This window comes from Neophocaena asiaeorientalis, unplaced genomic scaffold (assembly GCF_003031525.2).
Source record: "Neophocaena asiaeorientalis asiaeorientalis breed wild unplaced genomic scaffold, Neophocaena_asiaeorientalis_V1.1 scaffold5, whole genome shotgun sequence".
NCBI classification, from domain to species: domain Eukaryota; kingdom Metazoa; phylum Chordata; class Mammalia; order Artiodactyla; family Phocoenidae; genus Neophocaena; species Neophocaena asiaeorientalis.
This window is the reverse complement of record NW_020174698.1, coordinates 10,266,771-10,274,900: the sequence shown is the minus strand read 5'-3', so window position 1 is coordinate 10,274,900 and position 8,130 is coordinate 10,266,771. Positions and strand designations below refer to the sequence as shown.

Sequence of the window (8,130 nt, the reverse complement as noted above, 5' to 3'; positions counted from 1 at the left end):
TTCAGAAGATGTAATAAGCAGAAAAAAGTAATTGATCAAGTGTGTCCATGGTTTAAATTTAAATTTCTTTTCTTTTATGTAACTAATGTAAACACATTTTTTTCTATAGCCTACTCATTAAATGAGGAAAATGGAAAAAAAGAACCATTTTTATTTAAGTCAATAAGATAATAGTGATCAACATGGAGATGTGGCAAAGATTAGTTTTAATTAAATAAAAATTATGCTGAAGAAAGAAACACTTTCACAAATCAACATGCTCATCCAATAAATGCAAGTATGTTGTGTTTGCTGTTAAACTTACTTCTTTTTTGTTTTTTAAGAGTACCTTTTTTTTCTTTTAATTTATTTAATTTATTAATTTTTGGCTGCGTTGGGTCTTTGTTGCTGCATGCGGGCTTTCTCTGGTTGCCGTGAGCGGGGGCTACTCTTCGTCGCAGTGTGTGGTCTTCTCATTGCAGTGGCTTCTCTTGTTGCAGAGCACGGTCTCCAGGCACGCAGACTTAAGTAGTTGTGGCTCGCGGGCTCCAGAGCACAGGCTCAGTAGCTATGGCGCACGGGCTTAGTTGCTCCACAGCATGTGGGATCTTCCTGGACCAGGACTCGAACCCGTGTCCCCTATGTTGGCAGGCGGATTCTTAACCACTGCGCCACCAGGTAAGCCCCTAAACCTATTTCTTAATTGAAAGTTTTCCCCAACTTTCTGGGGAATTTGGTAACCTCCAATAAGCAGCTGCTAGGATTGACTCTCACCAAAATTGTAATGCATAGAGTTCAATTATTCATTTGAAATAGAACCTGAGATATCATACAATTCCTTTTTCCTTCTATGGAACACTCCCCCATGAACCACCCTATTTGTAAAGACTGCTCTAAAGAACACTCCATAGTGTCACCAGAAAATTTGTTGTAGCTGGGGAGTCTTAAAGAATACAGGATTTAGGCTGGGCAAATCCAGGCGGGAATCCTGGTTCCCCAACATATTTGTATGACATATTTGTATAACTTATAAATAAGTTATAAACTTTCTAAGTTTCCTAAACTACAAAGCAAGGATAATTGTAAGAATTGATTCTAATATTGTGGATTCAGCATTCAAAACCATAACTTACACAAAACAATACACAAATTATTAAAAGTACTATATATTATATTATGTATATTATAGAAATTCATAGAAATAATTTAGAAATTCATCTAAAAGTAGACAATAAGAGGTAGACATTATTCAGGATGACTCAGTTTAATTCTTTTTCTGCTTTCTGCTCTCAGCAGAAATATAGCGGTGTGATTCATAAAAAATAGTATTATGAGGGGTTAGCTTTCAAGTGAAGTCCTAGCAATCTACTTCTTGGTTTAATTGATTATTTAATTCATTGATTTAGCACCAACCATATGTCAAGCACTGTACTAGATGCTGTTGAAAGTCCTTCCTTTCCTTCCTACCTTAGTTACTCTCAGACATCCTTTATAATTCTAGTATTTGTCAGCCCAATCAAGGTCCACTGTAGTAGCCCAACCCTGGGTGAATGATGATTATTTATTTAAATAAAGTAATTTAACAGGTCCAGAAATATATTTTTGGTATACAGCAAATAACCCCTGCTATATTTTCTGCAGGTTAAATAATTTCTATTCCTTTACCCTTAAAGAGCCTCTTCATATGTGGAGTATTTCTGCAGACAGTCCTTCAGCATTTCCCCACTCTTTGAAAGCACAGAAATGGAGCACAATATTCTGGCTCTACGAAGCAGTAATTTCATACTATGTGTAGGTCATGTGATATATTTCTGTGTCTAAATGACAATGTCATGTAGAAAAACTGACTAAAAATAAGGGTAGAGGGAATTCCCTGGCTGTCCAGTGGTTAGGACTCAGGGCTTTCACTGTGGTGGCCGGGGTTCAATCCCTGGTCAGGGAACTAATATCCCCCAAGCTGTGCAGTGGGGCAAAAAAAAAAAAAAAATTTACATTAAAAAAATAATAAATAAATAAATAGTGGTATATATACATAAAAAAACAGTAGAATAGATAAAACACAAAATGATTCTAACCATAACAAAATAAAACTCCATTAAAAAATAAATCAAACAAGAGAAATATGCTACAGCTATTAATAACTACCCTGCAATCTCCAGACTCTTTCTTCTTTGACTTCTTTGACCTTGACTTATCCTCACTCTGCTCCTTCAGACTTTCCTCCTTTGTCCTCTTCTAGCCAGTCAGGCTTGCAAACCTCCACTCTTCATTTTGCTGCACTCAATCTCTTGGCATGCATTTCCATTCTTGAGGGTTCAATTCTCAATTCAAAGATGAATCTCCTCAGGATCTATCATCATTAGTCAAAAATGTCAACCCATGTATAGGACAGCTTCACTTGGATGCCCTCTCTTTAGTCCAAACCTAAATGCAACTTGACTTCCTGCTGTGCCTCGTTCTGAATCAACACCCTTTCCAAATTAATAGGCCATAATCAAAACCTTAATCATTTTCCCCTTTGATTCCTACTCAACTGTGATAAACAGTCTTACTGCCCTTTCTTACCTGTGCCTACAACAGTGACTGGCATGGAGGAAGAATTAAGAAGTGTTTGCTAAATCAGTGAATGAATGAATGAATGAGTGACAATAACTCTGTGAAGCATGCATGGGAGCTAGTAGCATCTCCATTGTACAGAAAAAGCTCCAGAGGCTCAGAGAAGCTGAGTCACTTTCCCAAGGTAACTCAGCTGATATTGGCGGACAGGATTATTTCACAGTCTCTGGCTCCTGAACAAGAGTGTTTTCTTTGCTTTCCTAAGACCTCTTTTTCTTCTCCATATTTGCTCTTCTGCAATATCTAGTTATTGATAGGTTTGCTGTCTCTTTCTCACACTAGTCCAGACCCTCACCACGTGGAGTCATGTTTAAAGCTATGGTCTCCTAGACAGAGTTGCTTACTGTGGTCTGGCTTCCACTGGTCTATTCTGAACCCAACAGCCGTGTCTCACCACCCGTCTTTACTTAACTCTCCTTCATCTTCTCCTTGACCTTTTTACAATATCCTATTCTCTTCACTGCTACTTCCTTCTTGAATTTCTCTGATCTGGTTATAAACTCTCTTACTGCTCCTTTGCTGTTTTCTTTATAGTTATTCTACTTCTTCCCATTCTCCTATAATATATTCTCACCTTGGTTTATTACTTGGTCTTCTGTCCTTTTTCTAGATTCCCTTTTTGAGAGAGCTCATATCTTCTCAAACTTCTAAGCTAATAGCTCCAAAATCCCTACCTTCCTAAGTTCCATCCAGTATTTCCAACCACCGTTTACCTGTGCTGCCACAGCTGGGATCCAACTGAACTTACCTTCTGTCCCAAGTCTGTTTCCCCACCTCAACCTCCCTACCACTTTTCATGCCACTCCAACTTTACTAACCACATAGAACACAACTCATATTGTCATTACTGATTCTTCCCTATTATTCTTAAGCTTTTCTATCCTATCAAATACCAAGGCTTCTTGCATTCCCTTTGTAACTCCATAGATTGTCTTAAAGTCCTCCAAAATCTGGCTGCACTAATCTGTCTTACCCGGACGTGCACTGTTCCCTAGCACAGGTGCCCTTCTATAGCCAGCCTGGTACAGCCACACTGGATGCCCAGGCCTTGGTCATCCTGGATCCCCTAAGATTAAATGCCCATTCCCACTTTCTCAGGCTTTCCAGATCCTGCTAGCCTCTAGGTTATTTTGGGAACCAGTTTTCCAGTTCTATTTTCACTCTCATATCCACTTCTTTCTCCCTTCCCTCATTACATATTTCAATTATTTGAAGTACTTACCACATAGCAAAGAGTCGAGGAAAGGTGCCTTTGTTTTTGTTAATGGCGATAATAATAAGAAATATATTTCTGTCTTAATTCCTCAATGAAAGACTCCTTAAACACTTCTGCTTTTTCCTACCCCCTGGGCCATTAATAAATACTCTTCCTTTTCCTCTTCCAAACCAGGCTCAGCACAGCTAAAAGGAAAGTAAGACAAAGCCACAGAGGCTGTAATTAAGCTCTTGGTTTATTTCTGTGCTATTGTGAAATTTCAGGCTTAAAATGAAATGGTCAAAAAAAAACCCCAGTAGCTTAAAAGTTAGCAAAGGTTAGAATGATTTTGAAATTTCAGGATTTAAAAGAAATGTAATGTCTATATAGCACCATTTTATCTTCTTTTTGACTCCAACATTTCCATATTCTCTTTTGGGGAATTCCCAGTGTCCTTCTTTGCCCTGAATGTAAGAATTCCAAATGATACTTAACTACTTTTGAAAGACCTATATGATTAACCTACAGGGAATCGACATACTGGATGCAAGAAATTTGCCATATTTGCATGAAGGTCTTTGAGAAAAGTTAAAATACAACAGGTAAAATAATTACTACAGTGTGTTAGTAACAGAAAATATAAAGCAGCTACTTGATAATTAACCAACATATCTCAGAAAAGATCTTAGATTCATAAAGAAGAACCGGGTAAGAACAGCTCCAACATACGCAATCTACAAAGCACAAAATCTGAATATATGAAACTTGACTCTCAGCGTGATGCAAAATAGGTATAATCCCTCCTAAAATGATTTTCCTCCTCTTATTAGTCAAACGAAGCTCCAGATTAACAAAGGCTCAATAAATTAATGCTTGTATACACATCCAAACTATTTCCAAAGCTGGAAAACGCAAATTTATAAGTGACGTAGTTGTATTTAGAGTACTTTAGAATCAGGGATCATTTTGTTGCTTATTTGATTGCAAATATCTGTAAAAAGGTATGGCGTATTTTAAATCTTAGGTTCAATAATATTCAAAGCTAACTGAATTTGTATAATGGAAAAAATTCGGTAACAACCATCATAACTCATTTGCAAGCAAGAAAAGCTTTTTCCCTGACCGGGAATCGAACCCGGGCCGCGGCGGTGAGAGCGCCGAATCCTAACCACTAGACCACCAGGGAACTTGCTAGCTTTTCTCTCTCAGTGTATTTGTTTCTTTAGAAATCGTCACGTAAACCTGGCCAATAAAAAAAGAGATTGTTGCCTCTAAGCCCTGCCCACTTCGTTCCTGTTTTGGGTTTCTGTAGGTTTGCAATGTTTTAAGATAAAAAGTTGGGGAAAAAAGAAATAGATATTTCTAGGAAATAAAAAATAAAATAAATAAAATTAAAATAGCATAGACAGTTTCTAGGAGGATACGGGAGGAACTGTTGAATTTCTTCACTTGACTAAACCCGGCAAATGATCTGCGCTCTCAGGCGATCTCCGCGGCGGCTCCTAAGGGGAAAGGCTGGATCCTCCAAATCGAATCCACTTCCGACTGCCATGCTGGAAAAGACGTCCTGGGATTTCATCCTAATTATGTAACATGTAAATATCTATATCTAGACAATGTTAAAGTACTGTCCAGAACCTTGCAATTTGCTTTATCATTTTCTCAATCATGTAGCTGCTCTTCCTAAATCTAACCTCTTTCTCTCTCTGTGTATGTCTTTGTCTTTCCCTCTCACGCAGATGTTAAATCCCACTAAACATTTTACTAAATCTAACGGTAAGATTGCCACGGGCGGAGAGTGTTTCCCGGTGTAGACCTTGGCACAGAGCAGGTGCTCTGTAAGCGTGGGTGATGAAGGGCCTCGTGGCCTTTAGGACGCGACTACTTAATTTACTTATTTGAGAGTCAGATTAACGAAACTGGGAGGGCTGTGGGTAATTCGCTTAGTGAAGAACCAGGGCATCTGCACCCGGATCGGAATAAAACGCGTTTTAAACACGTAAACAGCGTTAAAACGCACTGTTTCCATTATCCTCCTGTTTTTCAAGCTGTTATTATCTGTGCAAGTGCTTCCTTTCTCCGCATTATGTATGAGAAACGGCCAGGAAATGATGCAATTACCAAAGGAGTCAAGAAACCTTCCAGCCCAGCCTCAGTTCGGAAGCCCTCACGAAATACGAGCAGAAGACAATAGGATGTAACTCAGCTTTGAAAGCGTCAACCGTTACAGTTGGACAAATGTAACCCTAGAGACCCCGCTCCGCTGCAAAATGGAAGGAGGCTTAAGTAAAACAGATATAAATTTGTAATGAACTTGCGCACAACCTCCGGCGCCATTGTGAATTACAGCCTTCGTCCATCACCTAGAATTGAGGTGAGCCTGAGCTAGAATATTTTTTCTTGTTTTCAGCAACTCAGAAATGGAGTTTAGATTACTGATAAAACTTATCTAAAATTATTTAATAATATGCAAACAGGAAGATTAAAATGACTTATTAAGACTAATAAGTAAAGATGGAAACATCACCAGAAGAAATTTCTAAACAACTACTATATTTTAGATGGGACCCACACCCCTTTCCTATATCAAGGAATTTTTAGGAAATCGAGTGCAGTAGGTGGAGCTTTTACTTCTCAACTGGGGGTTTTCAGAGCTTAGCATGAAAGAGCATCTGGTTTTGAATTAAAAGATAAAGCAGATATTACTTTTAGAATAATTTAAATTTGTTTTAATAGGTTTAGTCACAGTCTTGTACAAAAGGTACGAAAGGGTACAGCGAGAACCATCATTCCTCTTTTATCACTCTTCATTTCTTATTCCCAGAGTTGACCAGTGTTAACAGTTTCTTCTGTATCCTCCTAGAAATTGTCTATGCTATTTTAAATTTTATTTATTTCCTAGAAATATCTATTTCTTTTTTCCCCAGCTTTTTATCTTGAAACATTCCAAACCTACAGAAAACTACAAGTATAGAACATTGAACACACATATACCCTTCATCTAGACCTGTGCTAATTTAGTAGTACCAGCATCCACCGTGTGACTTTTGTGCACTGAAATGTGGTTAGTAAGAGTTTAGGTGTTCTATAAGTGTTGCATGCATATGAAAGAAAGAAAGAAGAAAAAAAAAAAAAGTAAAATATCTCATTAATAATTTTTACATTGAGCACATTTTAAATGCTAATTGAATATGAGTTAAAATATTAAAATTAATTTCACTTTCTTCTTTGTTTTTAACCTAGCTACTAGAATATTTAAAATTATTGATATATATATATGGCTTGCATTATATTTCTATTTTATAGTACTAATCTAGATTCACCAGTTGTCAATATTTTGCCATATTTGCTTTCTCTTGGATCCTTTTTCTGAACCATTTGAGGTTAGTTGCAGACACCATGATACTTTACTTCGAAAACCTATACCATATATTTCCTAAGAACAAGCAATACAATTATCACACTTAGGAAATTTAAATTTAATACAATATTATTTATGATACAGTTCATAGTCAAATTTTTCAATTGTCCTAACACCTTTTATACTTTTTCATTTTTATCCAGGATCCATTCAAGGATTATACACTGCATTTAATTGCCAAGTTTCTGTAGTCTCCTTCCTTTAATCTGAAACAATTCCCCAATTTTTTTTTTTATAGCATTGAATAGTGGAAGACATTTGCTTCAGAAAGTCCCTCAATTTAGACAAATATTTCTCTTGTCAGGAAAACTACCTTAAGTGATATGTCCTTCTCAGTGCATTATATCATAATTCAAATAATGCTGATGTATTGTGTTATCTCTAATGGTAAATGTGGTAGGCAGAATAATGGCTCCCACAGAGATGTACCTGTCCTAATCTCCAGAATATATGAATATTACTTCATGTGGCAGTAGGAATTTTGCAGATGTGTTTAAATTAAGGATTTTGAGAGAGAGAGATTAGCCTGGATTACCTGGGTGGGCCGGAAATCATCACAGGGGTCCTTTTCAGTCAAGGAGGGAGACTGGAGAGTTGGAGTCCCAGTGATGTGATCCCAGGAAGACTCTACCAGCGTTTAACTGGCTTTGAAGATGGAGGAAGGGGACCATGAGCTAAGGAATGCAAGGGGCCTCTAGAAACTGAAAAAGGCAAGGAAAATGTTCTCCCTCAGCGCCTCCAGAAAGAAAGCAGCTCTGCCAACACCTAGATTCTGACCCATGTCAGAATTCTGGACTACAGAACCGTAAGATAATAAATTTGTGCTGTTGTAAGCCATTAAGTTTGTGGTGAATTTTTTACAGCACCAATAGGAAACAAACACAGTAAGTCTGATCATTTGGTGAAGGTGTCTGCCATA

At 37.5% G+C, this 8,130-nt stretch overlaps 1 protein-coding gene and 1 non-coding gene across 2 annotated transcripts in view; one reads left to right on the top strand and one right to left on the bottom strand.

Moving 5' to 3' along the window:
* Positions 1 to 4,904: 4,904 nt before the first annotated feature.
* TRNAE-CUC (transfer RNA glutamic acid (anticodon CUC)) lies at positions 4,905 to 4,976 on the bottom strand. Its single transcript has one exon. It is a non-coding gene; the product is annotated as a tRNA-Glu (tRNA).
* Positions 4,977 to 5,091: 115 nt separating this feature from the next.
* The window catches only part of NCOA7 (nuclear receptor coactivator 7), a 153,650-nt gene continuing 150,611 nt past the window's right edge, over positions 5,092 to 8,130 (top strand). Inside the window, exon 1 of the mRNA XM_024759022.1 lies at positions 5,092 to 5,385. The gene's annotated coding sequence lies outside the window, so the exon portion shown is untranslated. The remainder of the gene's footprint in view (positions 5,386 to 8,130) is intronic.